Genomic DNA, 23547 nt, shown 5'->3' on the forward strand with positions numbered 1-23547 from the left:
TACGATCTTTACCACAGAAATCAAAAGCCTGACAGGTCACATTCTGCTGGGGAGTAGACAGCTGCTCAGCTTCCCTGAGTCAAGACGGCTATTGGAAGAGAGAAAGCCACCAGAACACCATCTTAACAAGGTTGCTAAATGCTTCTTATGGCCTTATTGTTTCTTTAATGCCTTATTGAAAGGTATTCTCTTAGAGAATGTACATAAGTAGGATAATCTGAATATTTAATATTCTCAGAATTATGCCCCTCTAGAGCTAATGATTTAAAATAATGGTCCCATTTATGACAGAGAAAAGGCATTTAAATAAAATATAGTTATCATTTATTTCACAGTTGATTTGAAACACATTGTTGAAATGAATGCTTTGGGATGCCTGGAAAAAAAAATTAAATGAATGAAAAATCAGTCAAAACTCTTAACCTTTCTAACAGTGTGTATTTGGGACAAAGGAAAGAGAAAGGCTGCGACTGAAATCTGTATTACCACAGTGATTTCATGTTTTCCACTCTCATGTCTACCGCACCACTGGAAACTCTTTAAAGAATATAATGAAAATAACATCCCTGTAGGTAATTACAGCAGGAAATGCTGCAGTCGACTGACTACACCTCCTGTCATGTGACAGAGAGGTAATCTTTCATCCCTCTTTCCTGTCAGATAGCTGAGAACAAAAATAAGGAGCAGATTTTGTCAGCATGCCTGTATGTCACAGTAATCGTTGCTCTCAGTGGAGCAGCTAAAGTCAGCAAATTGGCATTAATTTTAAAGCATTTTCAACAGTTACCACTGACTCCTATATGTATGTCTCACTCAAGTGAATCCATTGAAGACAAACAGATTACTTACTGAGTCAGCTACAGTCAATGGGAATGGAGGTAACTCCCATGTAATCAAACCCAGCTTATATGTGAAAATGTAAGACTGACACAGTGGAATAAATGGTCCTGAAGTCCTTTTATATATTTTAAATGTCACTTTACCTGGAGAGTCATCACCTTCCTTTCATTGTAAGGCTTACAACTTCATATACTTTGAACCTGAACTCTTTCAGAGAGTCTGTGAGTTGCCAAGATTACAGATATTATATGCTATTTAATCAAGTACATTATGATTCTTTCAGGCATGCATACTTAGAGAAAGAGTAGCTTCTCAAAATTCACACTGTTTTTTTTATATTGTGCATAAACAGAAAACATGTAAGAAGCATTTTCCAAGACAGAATTATAGAGAAATTTGTGTTGCTTTAGTCAGAAATCTTGAACTGGAAAATATTTGATTAAAAAAAACCAAAACAGCGTTTCCCTGGGGAAATGGGAGCAAATCCCCTCAGGCGGGGTATAGACCTGAAGGTGAGCAAGTATTGTTGCTACACTGCCACCACCAGCTTTAAAAGGAGCAAACTAATTTTTCTGGTTGTAACTTTCCATTCGTTGTCTGAAAATGCCTACAAGCAAGTGAAAAGAATGAGGGGGTTAGTTAGGAGTGAGCAAGGCAGAACACTGTTTAGCTTGGCATGGGTTGAAGCTCTGCACGAGCTCAGAGGCACAACTCTACATCCCTGAAAACTTGGAGTTTAAAAATGTATTGTACACAGAGAGTTAGATGACAGCTGAGTGTATGTTTTAACCATCACAGTTTTGGACCTAAGTTTTTGAATTTCACTTAAATCCCATTTTTAAGAGCCTTAATATCATCCCATCCATAATAAGTGACACATAACTAGGACTAAAGAGGTTAAACTGAGAAAAAGAAGTGTCTTTTCCATAATACATTCCAAATAAATATTCTCTTCTCCCTACCTGTCAACAGTTATCAAGCGCTGGCAATAAGTATTCCAGTGAAAATTATAATTGCTTCTTGTTTTTTTAGGTATTCAATTACCCTTTTTCAGAAATAAAACGTTAAGTATTAGCAAAGTCATAGAAACAAAGCACTACAAAGAAAAACAAAGCCCAAATATCCATCAACTCAACAAAGGGAGCAAAGGAATTGAGAGACAACTGGAAGATGAAAGTGATATTAAGGTAGAAGCAGAACAACATTTCTTAAAACATAAAATCTGTGTCAGTTCCCTCACCTGTTTACTAGGACTCCTTACTCATGCATATACTTGTGTTAAAAAACTTTATAGTGAGTCTTCTGTGATAAATCTCATCCTTTAAAAATGTTTCATTAATTTCTCTTTATCATGTGAATACAGGAAATTATCCAGGCATTTTACTAAGTTAGATTTTCTCTTGAACATGAGCCACCAATGTGCTCTTGCAGCAAAGGCGGCTAATGGTGTCCTGGGTTGAATTAGGCATTACCAGCAGGTCAAGACAGGTGATTCTTCACTTCTACTCAGCACTGGTGAGGCCACACCTGGATTACTCTTTCCTGTTCTGGACTGCCTAGTACAGAGAGATATGGACATGGAGATATGGACAGTCCAACAAAGGCTGACAAAGAAAAGGTCCAGGGCGATCTTATCTATGTGTATAAATACCCAAAGTGAGAGTGCAAAGAAGATGGAGCCAGGCTCTTTTCAGTGGTGCCCAGTGACAAGACCAGCAGCAAATGGGCAAAAACTGAAATACAGGAGGTGCCATCTGAACATCAGGAACACTTTTTCACTGTGGGGGTGACTGAGCACTGGCACAGCTTGCCCAGAGAGATGGCAGCATCTCCAGCTTTGAAGATATTCAAAAGCCATCTGGACACAGTCCCGGGCAACGAGCTGTAGGTGACCCTCTTAAGAAGGGAAGTTTGACTAGATGATCTCCAGAGGTGTCTTCCACTTTCAATCATTTTGTCATTATGTGATTTTGGATAGAAGTCTTAAAAATAAAAATAAAATAAAAAAAACCCATAGGGTTTATTGCACTTAAGTTAAAATTGTGATGTGTGGCCTAAACTTGATTGGATGTACAGATATAAATCTAGTCTATAAAGCCAGATCTCCAGCCAATGGATTAATATGATGTACTAATTGCCTAGGAAAAGGAATATATCTTTTCTGTTCTTGTAACTTCTAAGAAGAGGATTCTGTTCTACTTGAGGTTTTTAGACACTATAACATATGCAAAATATTAGAAAATATGTGTGTATATTTGTGTGTGCATGTGTTTCAACATTTAAACAATAAATGTACAATATCCACGAAAGGGCCAGCTAATTCAAATAGCACACTTTATTGCACATTACTAGTATGCAATTATATGAGAAAAAGTGGCATTTCACTTTCTTTTCTATACTTGTTCAGGAATTAAGTTCAGCACATCCTGTGAAATGAAGAAGGATTGAATTTTTTTTTTTTTAGAGGACATTGCATTTTCTTTTGTATATTTCCAGATGAATGGTGTAGTTCATTTCTATGGTTAATCTCATCTTCCCTAGTTTTATAGAGAGACAAAGACGATTTCAACTAGTGCAGCTTGTTTTCAACTAAGCCTATGTCTGCAGTGCAATTAAAACTGGAGTATTTTGTGACTGAAAACCTGACAAAATATTTAAATAAACCACAATGTGTTAAAAGCATGAGAGTGATTATATAAAAGTACAGATTCCATTTCAGGAGATACCAGATATACTGCTACTAGTCTCCTACTGCCTTTCTTCACGTTAAACATTTGCTGCCTGTGTCAAGTAGACTAAAACAGTATGCGCCTGTACCAGTAATGACTGAAACTCACTGTACGTATATCTCCACACCGTGTTCCAGACTGCAGTAGCCTACGAGGCCGTGATGAGAGGCAGGTTCATATCTTCATGCTCTGGTACACATGCAACAGAGTGGTCCTTTTAGCTCCAGCAAAGGGGTTGTGCATGTCTGGCACCTTGAAGCTGCACCATGTTCAAGCTGGCATGCTTTAAAACAAAACTTTGCTAATGTATCGCTGGGCTGATGAACTTCTACATCACTGGTATTTCGCTTGATGCTAAAAGGTATTTGAAGCATAATCAAAAGTTATAAGCAGCTACGATAAAGAGAATAACACTGTGATCTCTTTTTCTGTTAGGTTGTTTGATATATATTTTTAGCATATTTTCTAAGGGGGGGTGAAGAAAAAAGAGAGAAAGTAGATGTTTTTTCCTTGCAATTATTCCCTCTCAAGCAACAGCACTTAGCCCCCAGAGTGCTATAAAGGTGTGAAGTTCTACCTCTGCAAATCTGCAGAGGAAATACAGTTGTTTGGCGCGCAGACTTAAATCCTATTTATGGCAAACAGATCCAACAACTTGCTGTTATCAAAATGAGAAGGTCATACCCTCTTGTTCCATTTGTTTCTCTCCTCTGCTCTTAGCTGCACCCGTTCATTTTGCTAGAACCCTCAAGTGAGCCAGGAAAACTTACGTGACCAGAGGAAAATAAACCACAAAAAAATGTGAGCGGCTTTCTTTTCGGTTAGAATGTTACTGAAGTCTTCAGCAAAAGGGAGTTGATAGGATTTCAAATTCGAGGTGCTGAAAGGAGGTGAGGTGTTGAAACAGTGAGCTGTTAGCTTGGGTCAGCTGCTCCCAATAGCAGCTCTCTTGAGACTGCAGCATATCAAGGCATGCATTATTTCAATTGATGCTAAGAGCCTAATTAATTAGCTAGATTAGATTAAACGAATCACATTCATGAACGGGTCACTGTGTGTCAAATCCTGCTTCACTCTCAGACCTAAATGTCCAATTTTGAGATGCAGAGGTGTTGTCCCAAATCTAGGTTCTTTACCCAGTGTGCAAGCCAATAACACACAGAGCAGAGGTATTAATACATATTCATTGTTATTCTCTTTAATGATTGGTCAAGGTTTCTTCGCTTCCCATATAAGTTAGTGTGCAGACTCTGTCACCTTCTTTCATTGTTCTCTTTTGAGTAGGTGGTATCGTTTGGGTAGGTGGTCAATGAGTCAGTGGTTGTGATCTCCCCCTGCTGGAATTACCTTTTACCTACTTCGCCTCTGAACTTGGCAGTTCCAAGTAGTTTTCCTGGTTTGCTGACCAGGCCTACAGTTCATCACTCTCTTGACAGGAATACCCTGCTTATCAACAATACTACATTGTGTGGTGGTTAGTTCCTTAATTGAATCATAGATAAATCAATGTCTAGTTACTGTTTCTCTATTTTAATATTAGGTAAATAATTAAATAGGGTTGGGGCAGTACAGAGGACTTGAGCGGCAGCAGGTTTCCTTGGTTACTTCAGTTACATTTTACATTTCATTTTTGTAGCTAATGTCAATTTTACTACAACAGAGACATGCCTCTTCCTATTCAGAAATCACAGTCCCAAAGTTTGTTCTCTCCATACCATTTGTATTAAGTAGTGAAAGGTGCCAATCATTCTGGCAAAGCATGTCCTGAAGAGGACCTTTCTTTTCTATAAAGCATCACCTAAAATGTGGATGCCAGAATTTGGGTTTCTTTTGCTCTTTTTTGGGATATCAACCCCAATCTGCTGGCAACAAACCCTTCCTACTAGGTTGTAGAGAAGTCTACGTTCTGTTCAACCGGAGTTCTGTTACATTATGTAGCATAATGGGTAGTTCTTTTGGGTTGGGCTACAGGACAGCATCTATGCCTGGTTGTTAGTATATATTTTATGTGGATTTTAGTAATTATTCAATATGGTACTGGTTAAACTGTTTCCAGTACTTGACAACAGGTAAGTAGAGAGTCAGAGTATCTAAACTATGGCTTAAAAATTATAAGCATCTTATATATAAATATTGTTTATAAGGTGAAAATGTTTGATAAAATTAAAAAAGCAGAGAGATCTAAAAAAGCAGGAACGAAAAGAGAAAATAGAGGGATTTCAGATAGGAATGTTCCTTGTGGGAACCTGGTAGCAATCACAAAGTGATATTTGTGAAGAGGGAGACACAATCTTTTTTATGTTTAACACCAAAAACGTTTTGAGAGGTTTCTTCTCTTTGTAGATATTGTTCCCTTTGTAGTTTTTCAAGAATTTAAAAAAATATATATTGTGAACAGCATTGGAATAGGGTAAAGCCTCAGGAAAATCAAAACAACTCTAAAGCAAGCAGGGAACTGTTGTCCACCTTTTGTTTGATACTTGTAAACAACTATATTCTTGAAAGGAAGCATTATTTGAAGGGAGGGTTAAGTATGTTTTTTTAGGCCAAATGACAATTTAAAAAACTGGACAAGTGTGCAGGGTTTCAAACCCTTCTTCAAGCTTTTGTATTCTCAGTGTCTTCTTGTAAAAGCCCTGCACATATTCACATGCTGAGTAGCTGTAAATACATGAATATTAGTGAAGAGTGTCACTCTTCTCATTCATAAGCATTTGCCCAAAGGGAGTTAAATCCAATATGACAAGGGTCAGATTTTTTTTTCAGATCCTGTCAACTCCAGTTTAAAATCAGTGAAGACGGTTAACATTTTTATTTCCTGAGGTAGCCAAAAATGTGTCTATCATCTAGAATGTCTTTAATCTTGAAGTCTTACAAGTGAATCCCTGTACTCATGATGCCCTAATTAGCAACCGGTTCAAAATGCCTAAAGCGTCCCTTAGGGAAACAGGTTAACATAGTGATTGTTGCTTTCAGCCTCTTTGGGTAAACTTTAGGAAATCTTTACTTTGTCCGCTCTGTTTGCCTTATCAATTGAACACATACTTAGGTATTGCAATATAAAATGTCACCCAAATGGCCTGAAAATTATATTTGGAAATATTAAAGAGCAGGCAATTATTGAATTACCTGGAAGAATCATAGAATCACAGAACAGTTTGGGTTGGAAGGGACCATTAAAGGTCATCTAGTCCAACCTCCCCTGCGATAAGCCGGGACACCTTCAGCTAGATCAGGTTGCTCAGAGCCCCGTCCAACCTGACCTTGAATGTTTCCGGTGATGGGGCATCTACCACCTCTCTGACCAACCTTTTTCAGGTGTCCCTGCCCACAGCAGGGGGCTTGGAACTAGATGATCTTTAAGGTCCCTTCCAACCTTAACCATTCTATGATCCTATGATTCACAGTACAGCTGTAATATCTACTGAATATACTGTACATACCATAAACAGTAGGGAAATAAATATGTAAATATAAGATGCACAGAAGAGAAGACGGGAGACAGGAAAAATAAAAGGGTACGAAAGAAATTTAAAACAGAGCAGAAATAAGGTCCTGTGATCAAATGCCATTAGATATAACTTGTAAAACTACAGAACTGCAGAGTTATCTCTAGCTTTTGACTCTAGCTCTCTGTACTCACTATGATTTTTTCCATACAAATCAGGTAAGGAGTTTAGTGGAGAGGATCAAACAAATATTATGTGTATTTACACTAGTATGACCTTGGAAAAACTGTATTTCAGTCAGCAAAGTTACTCTGTTACTGGTAAAGCATTACAAGTATGGAATTATATCTTCATAACTAATTCCATAAGCATTGCAAGGAAAATAAATTTAGCTTTTGAGATTGGGTTCTGATACCACATGTGAGAAATGATGCACATGCATGTGAGGACAATGTGTCAGATAGATAGAAATGTCAGATGCAGAAGAGGAGAGTCATGCTGAGAAAACTGAAGAACCCGGGGCAGCTATAAACACATACAAAATGGGAGGAAAACACTGAAAGTGAGTGGGAGAGAAAAAGCAATATAGCCATAGTACAGGAGAATGTTGTCCTGGGTTAGAGGCAGAGGGATCATGCTGTGTCTGATGTTATTCCTCTCCCTTTTCTATCTAGAAATAATTAAGATTAATTTAGAACACAGGCCACTAGAATTGTTCCAGCAGCAAGTTGTACAAGCATACATTGTATAATTCCACTGAAATTAATGGACGTAACTGAGGCTTTAATCTGGGCTGATGAACAGAAACACGTGAAGACTTTGATGGCTGGAGAGGGTGTCAGAATGAGTCTGTTTTCTTTTATAAAAGGAAAATATTAGAAATCTTAATGAGCTTGAGCTCTGAATGCATGTCTGATAGAAAGAAATTTGACAATTTCTTTTTTGACAGTCTTAAAAAATAGACTGTAAGAACACAATAAATGCCGCGTCTACACTGTCATGTTTCTGGTTTAGTAACTAGTTACTAAAAATCTTACAAAAATCTGAATGATATATCTGTCAGTGCCCTGCCCCCCAGTGTCAGCCTAAAAAAATTGTGTGGGAATTTTAAAATCTTAAAATAACAAAGACAGCAATAGCAATATTATTAAATAAGAGATATTTTAAATTTCATTCATACTTAATTTACTGGGTGGGTTTTTTTAGATATCTTTCCCTCTCTTTCTTTTTTTTTTTTCCTTTTTTTTTTTTTTTCTTCTGTATGCTAAGGAGTTTATCACTTCAGAAATTTTGTATTATTAATGGAATTGCTTCCTTATCTCAATAACAGGGACAATCCTGGACACATCTTAGTGTGGTTTAACTGCATGACCAACCTCATGATAGTTCTTTCCTTTTCTTCTCTTCCTACAATTAATACTTGGAGGCAAAAGTCCACCTCCTCCAAGAAGATGAGAAAAAACAATTCTTCCTCTAAAGTGGCTTTGACCATCAGATGGATCCAGCCATGCTCCCAAAGTTCCCAAGTTTTCCTACATCAAAGCTATTCAAATAGCAGTACACTGGGAAATAAAAGAGATTTCATTTTCACTGACTAGAACTAGCCAGTACAAGCCGACTTGAATGAAAGCAGAAATGCAAAAGATTAAAGTTTCAAGGTGAAAACAGCCCAAACATTGAACTGCATAAGCCAAACCCATCCCTACAATAATTCCAATTAAGACAGAGCCCAGTTCAGCTTCATATGTGGAGTTTATAGGCCATAAAAAATGGGATAATCTTTAGTAATGCATTTCAGATGAATACTGTGCACAGATTTTTAAGAGGTGTATGTTCATAGAAATAGTTTTTATTTTCTCACAATTTTCACTACTCATGTTTAGCATAAACTGTTCACTCATTCTTCAAAATGGTAGTTAAAATGATATATCTTAGAAATAGCATATCCATTTTTTTTTACACTATTGTCACAGTTCATACACACAGAAAAAGAAACAGGCAACAAGCTGGTTACCAAACAGATAATTCACAAATAAATGTAACTGCTTCCAGTCCTTTTACTTATAACATTTGCTTCCAGCATGTTGCTTTCAGCTTTGCAGTGAAAAAATATGCAGGGTACTGTTTGGAACAGATTATATGTAGTGTCATGTGGTTCAGTCTCTCTTTGTGTGTGCTGTGTGTGCTCACAGTCTTTATAATTCATGTACAATGCAGTCTGTCATTAATCTTACATCATAAGATAAGAAGTAGGCACATTAGGAATGCTTGATGAGTAAGATGCCGTAGAAGGAAACTCTAATATATGTGATAACATGCATACAAAATCATTTGCAAGGCAACATTTTATAAGATACAGCACAGATGAAATAGCAAGATAAAAAAAGACAAGTAACATTAGTATGGAATGATTAATGAAGCACTATTCCATAAGATCATGGCAATAGTATTATGTTGTCACATGAAAAATCAAATAAAATCTTTGAGGTAAGAAAGGAAAGGAACTTGACAGTACCATTGTATTGTCAATATGGACACTGAGCATAAAAAGAATTATCTGCAATGTAAGTATATTAAATAGATAATTAGCAGATAGTAACCAAACTAAAGAGATCTTTGTAGATCTGGATGCTTATCACAGAATCATAAAATGGTTTTAGGTTGGAAACGACCTTGAAGATCATCGAGTTCCAACCCCGCTGCCATGGGCAGGGACACCACCCACCAGACCAGGTTGCCCAAGGCCATGTCCAGCCTGGCCTTGAACACATCCAGGGATGGGGCCTCAGTATCCTCATAAAGAACTAGATTTTTTTCCTACTTTCTAGAGAGACACTTAATGGACTTTATTCATCCTAGAGTATGATGAACAGATTTTATTGCATGAGTTATTTTCTCCAGCAGTGGAATGGGGAAGATAAAGTTTTCAAAATGCAAGAGGAAGAACATTTCTCTTTATTCAGAAGCAGATAAAGATGACTGAACACTCAACTCTGAATAATAATTACAAATCCATTCATTCCATCAATTACTGAACTATTTTCAAGCAAATTCCAGTTTCTAAATGTGAACCCCTGCAAATCTTAATATATGCCAAATAGACCAGTGGAAAAATGGGTGGATTTTTAGAAAAGTAGTAAGGCCTTGGTTACTTAGACCAAAGCAGTTTTGCATTAGACATTTCATAGAATCCCATCATCAAATGAAAAAGAACCACCTGTGACTAATCTATCATGTCAGATTGTGTTGCTGAGCTAGAATTGTAGTCAGCATAAAAGTTAGCCTTGCTGATTCTCCTAGTGGTACTCTTACTAAGTTACTACTTTCTTATGTGGAACGGGATACAAAAGGCAGCAAGGGATTTTAAGGCATAGAAAATCTATCAAGATTCTAAATCAAAGTAAAAAATCCATGTAATGTCAAGACACTCTTCTAAATTAGAGACCACAGATGGAAGCACTAATAATTTATTATCTGTCAGAGTTGAAATGAAGATACAGTTTAATTATATCCTTACAGCAAATATGAGGGTAGGAAATGTTATAACAATCTATAATTCTGAAGAAAAGGTTGCTATCCCAAAACACACCAAAAAAAAAAAAAAATGGGAATACTTATCATCCATGCTAGAGAGGATTATTTCACTTCAGCTATGCAGGTAGCCATAAAGAAACACTATGTACCCAGCCTGCAAGGTAATTTTTCAGGCTAGCAATTTTGTGGTGTGCTAACTGCCTCTGATCAAGAGGTGTCGACAGAGCTGAGTATTTACCTTTTGGTAGGCACTAGGAATTTCTAGGGTTAAAGTGGATTAGATCTTACAGCAATTTTAAAAAGAAATGTTACATGGCCAAGATTGAACAAATAACCCTTAGTTACTCTTTTTTTTTTTTTTTTTCAAACTTGAATAATCATAATTAACTCCTCATTGCTTTTAGTGTCACTGATATCTCCTCCATTATGGATAACTGTCTAAATTCCAAGTAAAGTAGCTGAACAGCTTGAGGTAGATTAAATTCATAGGTTTTCGTTTTTTTTCTCCGAGACAAACATAGTTTTTAAACACTGAGAGCAACATAAACACAGTGGCTTCTAGGACCTTGTTTCAGTGTTTTCTATCTTGTTTTGGAAATGTTTTCACCCCACTTTGACAGTGGTCATGTAAGATTCTGGGAATTTGGGGGTCAGATAAAAAATCCATTGAAGTCAACAGGGGAACTCTTGGCACCTCTTCCACCACCAAGTGAAGAGAAGATCTGAAGTCTGGGAAGGCTGAGGGCCAGGACCTTCCTCGCATTCTCTGTGCACAGCATTGGTGGCAGCCCAAACAGAACTTGGGCTTTGTGGGTGAAGTGAATGCTGGAGCCCAGAAACATGATATCAATGATGTCTGAGTATTTCTTTGTTAAGTCCAAATCAGAATACAAGAGTGCACAGAGTTTCCAAGTGCAGGGTTTGTGCTAACGCAGATAATCTTCCCGCTCTTCTGTAAAACAGTGCAGTCCTGTTAAAGCTGACTGTTGGGAAAGGCTGTTGGCTAACATTAATCATGATCAAGGGTGGCAGGGATTTTGTTTGCCCAAGCCAAAACCCAGCCTTTTTTGATCAGGATGATCATTCACTGATATGGAAAATGAGATACTAGTCCTTATACCTGTGTCTTTATTCATGTAGATGTAGTCCAAGTCCCTGAACATCCTCTGGAATATACTCTGAAGAAGCCTTTTAATGTGAACTTGGATGTTTACAATGTGGGTATTAGGAGAGTTTTGCTGTTGAGGGAAGACTTGGACTCCAGTTTAACAGATGGTATATCCCACAGAATTCAGCTGGTGGTTGACCAAACCTGTGGAGAAGTAGAAAGGAAAATGAATTCATGTGAACTTGAACGTAACTTATACAGCAAAGGTTTGATTCAGCTAGATGCAAAGCCCTTTAATGAGATGTTTTAAAACTTCTGAACTGTAGTATAACAGCAAACATTGGTTTGTGTGCCTATACAGATAAATATACACTTGAAATATACATATGCACATATATATTTAAAATATTCTGTAAGTAAAATCAGTATTATTAGAAAGCATTCAATATGTTGGTGTATATATTTGCAATTATAATATTTTGTCTAAATACAGGATTTGGCATTTTATCAAGTAAAAATCCTTTCTTCAAGGAGTACTCTGTCATGGTTCATAATATGAGAAATTAACATAACTATAAAGTTGATTATTACTGTTGCATCCAATCTTCTGGAATACTTGCTGTTTCTCCCTAGGTGTCTGTTATTATATCAGTTATTTAATTTTTTAAAACAGCAGTATTTTTAATTTAGGTATAAATCAATTCACGTATACTTGTTTGGAAAAGAAAACCTATAGGCACCTTGAAAGACAGTCAATAGACATCTTTTTTTGGTTGTGAATATAATGGTCATAACAACCTTTGTGTACATTAAAGCTATAAAACAATTGAAACAACAGTTATTAGGGCCAATATCAAAAAATATCTAGGAAAAGTGCATTTAGCAATTTTATATTCCAAAACAGATGTAGATGGAATGAATTCTTGCCACTAAAAAAAAAAAAAAACCAAAACCAAAAAAAAAAACAAAACCCAGCCTTTGACTGTTAAAAGATGCAGAATTTATTAATGGAAAAGAAATGTAGTAAATCTGAGAGGACAGACCCTGATGTTGCCATGTTTATTAACGCAGTTGTAGCCACAGTATGTTAGTAGATATTTCTGCATGTTCTTTGTGAACAATTCACAATGCAATTCTGTAGAAACATCTGACAATGATGCACAGATAAACAAAAAAGTCCAGCAACTGTACACTTGGAATACATTTATTCAAAGAAATGACTATTTTGTAATCACCGGTTATGCAAATCAAAGCAGACAGTAGTTCATATCAATATAGTAGTCATATCAGTAGTTCATAGCAATTACAGTAATAGTCCATATTTCACAATGTATCCTACTAGTAAAAAAGATGGGAAAGTCACTTGACTAGCTAGCTAAATTATTGCTATAAGATGGAGTGGCAAGGTCAAAATCTGATGTTTCTATTGAGAAGATAAAACATTGATATTTCTGTTTAAGTTGTGTCTCTTGTCATGAAGGCTTAAGAATGAATCATTTTGTTACCAAAGATACATTTCCTCTTTTCCTTCAGTCTTTTTTGAGCTGTTTTGTCAGCCTGCTGCAATTGCAAACTTGCAGTCCCTCTTCCATGGCCGTAGCAACAATAGAGCTTGGGCATTTCGCTTCTTTAAACAACTCTTACCAAGTGTCAGTTTTCCCTGTCTGCAGCTATGACCAAAGTAAACATGACATAATCTGATCTCTTAACTAGGTTATCAACACTTTGGAGAGGGAAGATTTTTTCACCCAAATGAGTTATGAACACGCAAACTGCCTGCAAGGTTGTTAAAACTCATAGTAAATGTTTTGTGAAATGATCATTGGTCTCCTGCTAAAATGGATTTAGAAAAGATTGCCATAGAAGGACTGGGAAAAAGATTTAAGAACACAATTGTAGTCTCCAAAAATATGAAAAAGCTCCTTTCAAAACAGATAGCGAAAATAGTTCTTTATATCTGCCAAAGGTAGACATGAATATTAATAAAAATATGTAATGAAAAATAAGAAGCCTAAATTAATTAAAAATATACTTGATATAGATTAGAATATCATAGTTAAGCACATTAGCTAGGGAGACTGTGTCATTCATAACATTAGACCTTATTTAAAACAGACTTATTCAGACAATAACAGACAATAGCATTCTGTCAGACCTGGTCTAGACCCGTTTGGTTATGCCTCTGAGCAGTGATCTAGACGAAATTGTCTCCTGAAGATGCTTTCAAGCCTATGTTACTATGACTGCATTATGCAGCTCATTGTTTCTATTCTAAAAAATGACAGCTTGTGTATAAACTGTGAAGAGTACTGCAACATCTATTAATATTTCCTAAAGGAATCTTTCAGAGATAAGAGGTATTATCTAAAGCTCTGTCTGCTACTTTTATAAGACTAAAACAAAAGGTATGTTCAGAGAGTGATTCTGAGCACTGTTAATTATCTGTGTTGGTGGCTCTCAATTTAGTACCATTCAGTATTTCACTGAGACTAATTTTTTTTTTTCCCCTTCTCATGCTAAAAGAGTTTTGGCTTTTTAACTTGTTTTTTTTCTTCTTGTTTCTAGTAAGCTTCAAATTACTTTTTGCTAAGCATTGCTATTCATTATTACTGACTGCATTTTTAGATGAAATAAAGAATTCTAAGCTTTCTTTTCTATATAACTTCATAATATGATGTATTGAATGTTTTATGCTTTTACACACAGAAAATAATGACAGAACTAGTCAAGCTATTGGCAATATAAAATGAAAAAAATTGTTAATCATTCTAGAAAGGAAGGTGATTTTCTTTTGATCTGGATAACACTAATTATTTCTGCCTGAGATACATTCAAGGCAGCTGTGTAGGAGTGGAATTGTTTAGCTTCGCTGTTTGTCTTTTTTTTTCTCTTCTACTTCTTATGCGTTTTTTTGTTTGTTTGTCTGTTTGTTTTTAAATCAGTTGCATACAAGGTAGTCACAGGCTTATGGCTATCATTTAAAGATACACAGATATGATGAGAAGCAAATATGCACAACCAACTTTAGCATGGTGGAAGAAATAATGTGTTCTGAACTAGCTCATGAATAAGTTTAATAGAACTAGATGGATCTCTGAAATACAACAAAATTGGTTGTAAAAATGTGATCAATGAGGAAAAGTAAAAAATGTCTGGATGTCTCTGGTCAGTTATAAGAAAAATAGAACTACTATCTCTGCATAACCATAGTTCAGCTTTTTAAAGTATCATGAATTAGTAATAGCTTGACTGATCTAAGGAAACATAAGCTTTTTGCAAGGTATGCCAGTGCACCATAGCACTATAATATTGAGTCCTTAGCTCAGCAAATGGAATGCTAAAATGCTTTGCATCACTATGGCTTCATCTGATATTTCTGTCAGCCCACTGCTGTATTTCAGCAGCACAGTGCTGTGCAGAGATAACTGGTCATAAGTAAGTGAGCTTTAGTACTGAAAACAGTGATGCTGAATTGAGCTTCATTTTCCCCTTCTTGCTAGTCCTTTAGGTTACATCAGCACAGCAATATGCACAAGGAAGACATATCTGACCATCAGGCCAACAGGCATAATGAGAAAAATCCACTCTGTTGAAGGTTAATCCCTCCAGTCCAAAACAAGGTGTAGAAAGAAATAGATGCCTTTTTAAGTCACTGTTTATGGAATGAAGTTGAGGGTATCAAAGTTATGAGGTACATTGTGAGAGTGTGCAAGGGCATTTGAAGATGCAGAACCTGTTAGATAAGGTAGGAAGGTATTAGAAAGTCCAGAAAGATCTGGAGCTGGTGCAGTCTTGTCTGTGATGTCTGTTGGTAAACATTCCCCTCAGCGTGAGCCGAGCACGTAGTCATGAAACTAGGACCTGGGACTGATCTCTGAATTTAACCAGCAAGTGTAGAGAGAAAGACTAAGAACGAATATATCAGCTCTACTTACCATTTCTGTGATTAAGTCAAGAATTTCTACATAGCTCTGAAAAAATAAAATTCATCAAATTAATCAAAAAATCAGCTGTTATTTTGTCACTGAAGAATTCTGCTTTTCCAAACCCGGAGTGTTAGGCCTATGTATAGATTTGAAGGACGCATATGGACTTGCAAGAAAATAAATAACTGTTTGAGTTTCAAGATTTGTTTTTCCCTATCCTGGGGGAACCAAAACAGATCATTTTGGAAACTTTAAGAAAAGAGAATCACACCTGCACACTCAGATTCAAAGAACAGTGGTAGAATTATAAAATATCTCAAGTTGGAAGGAACTCATAAGGACCATTGAGTCCAACTCTCCCCTCCTCCCAGGACTGCCTAAAACTACTGGAAGGAACTCATAAGGACGATTGAGTCCAACTCCCCCCTCCTCCCAGGACTGCCTAAAACTAAACTATATGACGAAGACCATTGTCCAGATGCTCATGAACTCTGACAGGCTTGGTGCTGTGATCACCTCCCTGGGGAGCCTGTTCCAGCGACTGACCACCCTCTCAGTGAAGACACTTTTCCTAATGTCCCATTCAAACTTCCCCCGATGCAGCTTCATTCCATTCACTCGTGTCCTGTCACTGGTCACCAGAGAGAGAGGAGATCAGCACCTCCCTCTCCACTGCCCCCCTTAAGGAAGCTGTAGACTGCCAGGAGGGCACCCCTCAGCCTTCTCTTCTCCAAGCTGAACAAACCAAGTGACCCCAGCATCTCCTGGAAAGTCTTTCCTTCATATGGTATGGGAGGTCCTGCTTTAAATCCCTGGTCTTTTTCCTGGAATATTTCATGGCAAAACTTCTGATCTGCTGTAAGCACAAAGCCACAGTTTTCCTTAAGCAAAGCAATTATACCTCATCCATAAATTAAGTTTGCACTTTAATAGGGTCAGTAATAGGATTTAACTTTAAAATGTAATTTTTCCTCTATTTCATATTGTAGTATTCCCAAATATGGGACTTCATAATGTATTTTTTAATGGGGGGAAATTAAAAAAAAAGGGGTTTTCTTCTTAGATTTGATTAAAAATAAGTCCATCTCTCAAGGAATGGAAAGTAAGTGACAATTAATAATAAATTTTAACTGATAAATCTAACAGAAAAGCATTCAAATTGCATCAAAAATAAATAAACTTCATATTGTCTACTATTTAAGAAAATCAATTATTCATTCCATAAAATTCTTGAGTCCTGAATTTGTTTTCAGCCATTTTTTTCCCGTTTACTATTACATTCTATTTAATGAAAGAAAATATATGCAGTTTTAGAAGCATCTATCTCAATTTTTAAATTCAATTTTTACTACTCTTTAAATTGGGGGCTGTGTATTTTTCTGAACATACTCATTAGATTCCCCACATCCTTAATTCTTTGAACTGTTTTAATGTCATTGCTCTTTTTTTTTTTTTTTAAATGTTTTTGTTTGGATTGCAGTGTTGAAGATAATGTTGTCTGTTTTCCTCAGCAACCTCTGAATACCAAAACAAACCTGGACACAGACCTGTCTCTGTTTACATAATTCCCTTGGTCATGGTATCTAAACACTTAATTTTGACTGCAATTACCCTCCTAACACCTTGCCATGTATAAGAAAGGGATTGCATCTCCTCAACTATTTTGTAATAATTTTTTATGGTCAGTGATTTAGAAAGAATTATTTAAATATTTTAAATAACAATATCTACCTAGAAAAGTATTAATCTATGGCTTGTCTAATATAGATATCCAGCACAGTTATTCAAAACAAGAAAGTCAACTTCTGGTTCTGTGTAAAAGGAATAGTTGCAATCATCCCTGTGAAACACTTCTGTCCGTATTTTACTGTTTGGGAAGAGCTATAAAGAGAAGCTAAGTAAATAGGAATAGATCACAAAAGAATGCTGCTATGAAGCAAAGTCACTTGTCTTAACCTCAGGCTACGGATTTAAGCATGGGATTTACTCGTCTCTAACCGGTACGTCTATGCTGCTGGCTGTTTTTTCTGTAATTGATGGCAATCTATGTTCACAGTAACTTATATGCATAAGTTATATGTACAGAAATTTTTCTTACTCAAAAAAATGCAAGATAAAGGTTGTCATAATGGTTGGTTTAATAACCTATGGAAATGAGCGAGGGATGAATTTATTTGCTTTTGCACATGTGTAAAATGATTATGAGAAGTTCAAGAAGCTTTCTATCAGACAATATACAGCAATTTTGACTTCTAATAAATTGCATATTTTTTTCACTTCCCCATTTTCCTCATCTTTAATTTTATCCAGCTTTCTAGATTAAATAGTTAACTTACTTCTCAGAGGACAATCAAACCTTTATTTCACATTGATTTTGAAGAATCGGTTACAACTGCATTATTAGATCCCAGATATAACACACGGTCTATTCACAGATGCACATAAGGAATTTGGTAGCAGAAGTTCACTTGCACAGCATTAAGGCTATATCTCCAACATTCCCCCCTCACCTGTAGGCTGGGGGTAGGTGTGGAATTATTACTAAAAATTATTAATAATATAACATTGGTCACACATTAAGGAAAGGTATAAAATCAAAAGGCTTCTAGGGTCGCAGGGCTTCGCAGGGCCGCAGCTGCTATGTGAAGGATCTGCTACATCTATGATTCCCTGTACAATATTGCTTGCAAAGCAACATGGGGAGTGGAGTGGGGTGGAGACTCCAATGCCAAACCCTGTGATAATCCATCAAACAGGGGGACGAGATGGCACCACGGAAGAAAAACAGTGCGAAGGATGGAGCAGAGTGGAGACACTACGGCTAAAACTCTGTGATAAACTGGGGACTTGGGGACCAAATGGAGCCCTCAATGGTCTTATACGACTGATAAACTGCCTACTTGTTACCCTGAGCCAACGATTTGTCTTTTTTTTTTTGATGAAATGCCATCCTTTAGTGAACTTTGCTCATCATAATGTCATTATAATACCAAAACACACCTCCATCCCAAAAGCTACCCACCTCCAAGGTGGGACAACTCCTCCTTGTAACAGTTTAATATATCTTAAACGTGCCTGGGCTGATAGTGGTGAATTGGGCATCACTCCGAATTTAAACCTAGCCGCACTTAGTCTCCCACCTCTGTGAGGAGTGTTAGAATGCAAGGGGGGTTATTTTCTGCCAAAACTACTTTGCCCCTTAACGCAACAGTGGGCAAGTTCTTGGGAAGGGACAGTGCCAGGACAGCTGACCCAAACTGACTAAAAGGACATTCCATGCCATATGATGTCTGCTCAGCAATAAAAGCTAAAAGAAAGGAGAAGGAGGAGGGGAGCATTCGGGGGGCATTTCTTATTTAGGACATTTGTCTTCCCGAGCAACTGTTACATGCGCTGAAGCCCTGCTTGCCCAGAAGTGTCTGGACATTGCTTGCTGATGGGAAGTAGAGAATAAATCTTTTGCTTCCAATTGCTTCCACATGCAGCTTTCGCTTTTGCTTTATTAAACTGCCTTTATCTTTACTCACAATTTTTTTTCTATCTTATTTTTCTGTCCCCCACCCCCCATCCTGCTGAGAAGGGGGGTGATAGAGCAGCTTGGTGGGGACCTGGTGTCCAGCCAAGGTCAACCCACCACACACTGTACATCTTACCTCATTTTTCTTAATTGCTATGGAATAGGTGGAGATACAGAGAAAACTGACTGCCACTGTAATGCCAAGAGACAGTCTGGTTGCAGAAGTTTAGTAGAGATGTTTCAGCTACAGTTTTAGAAATTTAGCCACATATATCATAATTTTAAATAAATTTTGAACTTTTTGCTATTCCATCTTAGCTGGATTTCTTAAGTCTTATTTGTTGCATTTTATTCCATATTTTTCTTAATTCCAACAATAAACCTTGCCCCCAAGCACCAGTTCTACACCTTTTTTAAATACCTCCAGGGATGATGACTCAACCACTTCCCTGGGCAGCCTGTTCCAATGCTTGACAACCCTTTCTGTGAAGAAAGTTTTCCTAATATCCAATCTAAACATCCCCTGGTGCAACCTGAGGCCATTTCCTCCCGTCCTATCACTAGGTCTAGACAGCCTGGATGGATGGATTATATACTAATTAATTTTGTTTCTGAGTTCCTTTAGAACATGTGGAGGATTACCATCTAGTCCTGGTATTTTATTATTCCTTCACTTTATCTTTTTTAAAGAACATTTTGTAGTGATACTCAAATTTCCTCAGACGTTTCCTAGGAATCCTCTCTAACAGAGAGTAACTCTGGTGAAGGAACCTCCCTGAAGACATTTGTCATGGGAACACTGGTGAAAAAAAACCAACCCAAAACTTAAATAATTTTGCTTTTCTACAATGTATTTATAGATCTTTTAGACTGATTTTAAGCTTTGATATAGTCAAGTCATTTTGCATCCATTTTCTGAGCAAGGTTTTCCATTCCTCTTCACTTGTTGCTTCTAATAGGACTTATTGTTGCACATCATCAAAAATTATATGTGCAATATACGGTTGAACCTTGCAGTTTCTCCCTTTAAAATTAATTGGAATAACAGTAATAAATTTTGTGGTATGTCTAGGAAGGAACTTTTTCTAAAATTGTAATTTATTCAGCAGAATAAGGTCTTCTTATCCAGCACAGCTGACTTTAAATATTGGAAAGAAAACAAAGTAGAGTCTGATACTAACATTACACCTTGAAAACACATTTTAGTTCTTGCATCTTATGCTTTTTGATCTCAGGGAAACTGTGCATAAATATTGTGGTAGAGAGACAAGATAATAAGTCAAAGCCACCTGTCTAGAAGATGAACTCCAGACTTTCTTCAGACTGTGTTGTGATCTTTCCTGTTCAGTTGACTGTAAATATTTCTGCTGTGCACTTGTGTTTACAAGATTGTAACAAGTCAAATCGGCACCTACTACTTATTACAAAATTACAAAGAACAAATGACAGAATGTAGGCTTTAGTTATAAACGGAGTCAGGAGCTATAATAAAATCACCTAGTTGAATTTCTTATTTTGATGTCATGGTTCTTTCACAGGACTGTATAGAAAAGGGTGTTCTGACAGTACTGGATAGAAAGCTTTTGAAATTACTCATAAATTTTTGAATGCAGCTTTAGCAGTTGTAGCATTAAGTTAGTAAACTTTAGTAAACTCTTTGAAAACAATCCTTTATCACTACTTAAATGTCAGTCTGGTATATTGCTTGATAGAACCTTGAGAATCAAATCTACAAAATGACATAGTATTACTAATTCCTTAAGATATCAAAATGTTAATGTCACATAGGACGGGTCAAATTTTTCCCGTTCTCCTAGTGTGCACCATTTTAGGAATATATACCAATATTAAAAGAATGGAAGCTACTACATATTCATTCAGATATTCAGAGAGCTAAGAGCAATGCCAAAAGGGTTGGTATCTCATATTCTACAGTTTATCAGCAATGTCACTGATATATGAAATTTCATATAATCTAATGGTATCATTTTGGTCTGTACTGATGTATTAATTCATTTCTGCGTATGTGTTTGTGCATGTATAAACACACACAGAAGAGAATGCATATGCAAATTATATATTCCACTAGAATTCTGTATTATCTCAGAGATGACAAGGATTCATAATTATATAAATACATATTCTACTTCTAATGGAGCAAATCATAAAAGTCTGCATGAGTTTCCCAGGGATATCATATTTTGAAGAATTATTAAGTGCTAACACTATAATCGTGATTTTTTTTAATGTTGCACTGGATATGTAGGGATGGGGGAAAAAGAAGTAGGAGTTGCCCCAGGACAATGAGAGAAAGAAGGCTCGAAGACTCACTAATGAATGCTATTTTTTATCTTTAAACCATTCTTATGTAAATTGCATGAAATGCTTGCCTGTGCATGAAAAGGATTTGTATCTGTGGGGGAACATAATATCTACAAAACCACTGAAATAAAATACTTCATATTAGAACACTATTGTGTTCAGTTCCTAACAACAAAGGATCACCGAATTTTGCTTCTCTACACCCCGTTTAACATCAATGCAAAATATCTGCAAAATTCACAGGTTTACTAAGTGTTTAGTTACTCAGAAGTTAGTATAAATTCTAACCTAGTTTTTTTTACTACTTTATGTTACTACTTGTACAACAACCAACCTCACAAAGTTGCAATAGGGCCAAAATTGGCCTGGTTGTTCACAGCAAGGATTTGCTGCACATGATATTTGACATGCTTTGGGAGTGTTTTAAGTGCCACAATTAAGCTATATATGATACGTCCTTACTGGAGTTTGCCCATGGAAAAACTGGAGCTTGAACCACTGTCAATTCCACCAGGATGTGTGCCCAGATAGATCAGTTTTCTGCTCTTTATTTGATCAAACTGTAGAAAAAATACGTTCTTTGTATGTTCAATATCCTTTATAAACTTATCTGTTTAAAGAAAGATTAAAAAAATTAATAAATATTCTTTAATCCACCATAAAAATATATGCATATTATTAAGTTTCAGTACTGCTGAAGTTCCAAAAAAGATTTAAATTCTTCTGTAGGAAACATAATAATAAATAAGAAAATTTCAGCATTAGAAACAGTTTGTAGTTTCAGTACTAATCCTGGAAACAGAAAACCATGATAGTTTTAAAGATCAGACATCAAGTAAAAATATTACCATAAATATTCATCCATTTACTAAAAGAAATTTAAAAAGAGCACAATGTTCTTGAACTAAGGGATGTAAATGCAATCCCATAAATACCCTATGAAAGTTTGGTTTTGATCCATTTTTCTGCAGCTTGTAACTTTTTCACTGCTTGAATCTTCCACACTCCCCCCTTCCAGGGAAATTTAATGAAAACTTAAATTTATAACTGCCTTACCCCAATAGTGCCAACCCTTCAGAATATAGAAAAAAGAAAATCCTGAAACAAATAATACATGACTAAGAAGACAAACGCAATTATTCTTTGCCATTCCTTAAGTACTGTTTACATGAGGTTCAGTAGTTAAAAGATAAAAAACATATTAATGATCTCTACCACCTGGAAGCATATGCACACATTAAATAGATTTTCTCATCAAGGAAGTACCACAGTTGCAAAATTGATGCTTGACCTCATTGACTTTATATCAAGCTCTATAGCCAAGCTGGTAACTTCCCCCATTTATGGATTTTTTTTGCTCTGTTTCCTTGCTTTCAGTTTTGTAGTTTGGTGTTAATAGACTGATTGTATTTCAGCCATATTGTGGCTTAAATATCACAGGATTGAACTGTTTCTTTGTTGGTGGGTATTTTTTTATTAACTTTTGTTTGGTTTGGGTTTTTTTTTGAGAGAGCGTAAAATGGTCTTATTGCAACAGGGGCCTTAGGCAGAGAGAAAGAATAATTACTTTGGAATTTATCGCAACATATCCCACATTTTATACACATTCTGTAAAGCAGTGGTCCTCTGCATCACAACTGGTACACAGCACCTTGCCTGTGAATCTCCCACTGCACACAGTCATCAGAGGAGAAATAAAACTCGGTTATAACTGAAAGAACACAGGGCTACCCATACACTGGCACTGATGTCACGGTCAACAAACCATGGATCAGCATAAGCAGCTGCCTCCCTTTCCTACAGGATTAAGGGAATATACAGAAACTGCAGTGGGAAGGGGAAGGGGAAGGAAAGGTGACCAGCAGGACAGTGACAGAGGTTTAGGATTTCTTTCCTTCACTAATTCATTTTCCGTAACAAATTGAATAGCACTTACAATGGGGTGACTATTGTTAAAGAAAACGCCTCTTTGAAAGGAGAAAACAAACACTGTCAAGGTCATGAGGACTACACAGAGCTCTGTGAAATAGGGTCACAAAAGATTGGTTGTTAAGCTTTTGGAAGGGAACCATAAATCATCATTAAGGATCTTGTATCTTCAATGAGCTATTCTTAAGGGAAA

Source organism: Charadrius vociferus, unplaced genomic scaffold (genome assembly GCF_000708025.1).
Source record: "Charadrius vociferus isolate BGI_N301 unplaced genomic scaffold, ASM70802v2 scaffold267, whole genome shotgun sequence".
Classification (NCBI taxonomy): Eukaryota; Metazoa; Chordata; class Aves; order Charadriiformes; family Charadriidae; genus Charadrius; species Charadrius vociferus.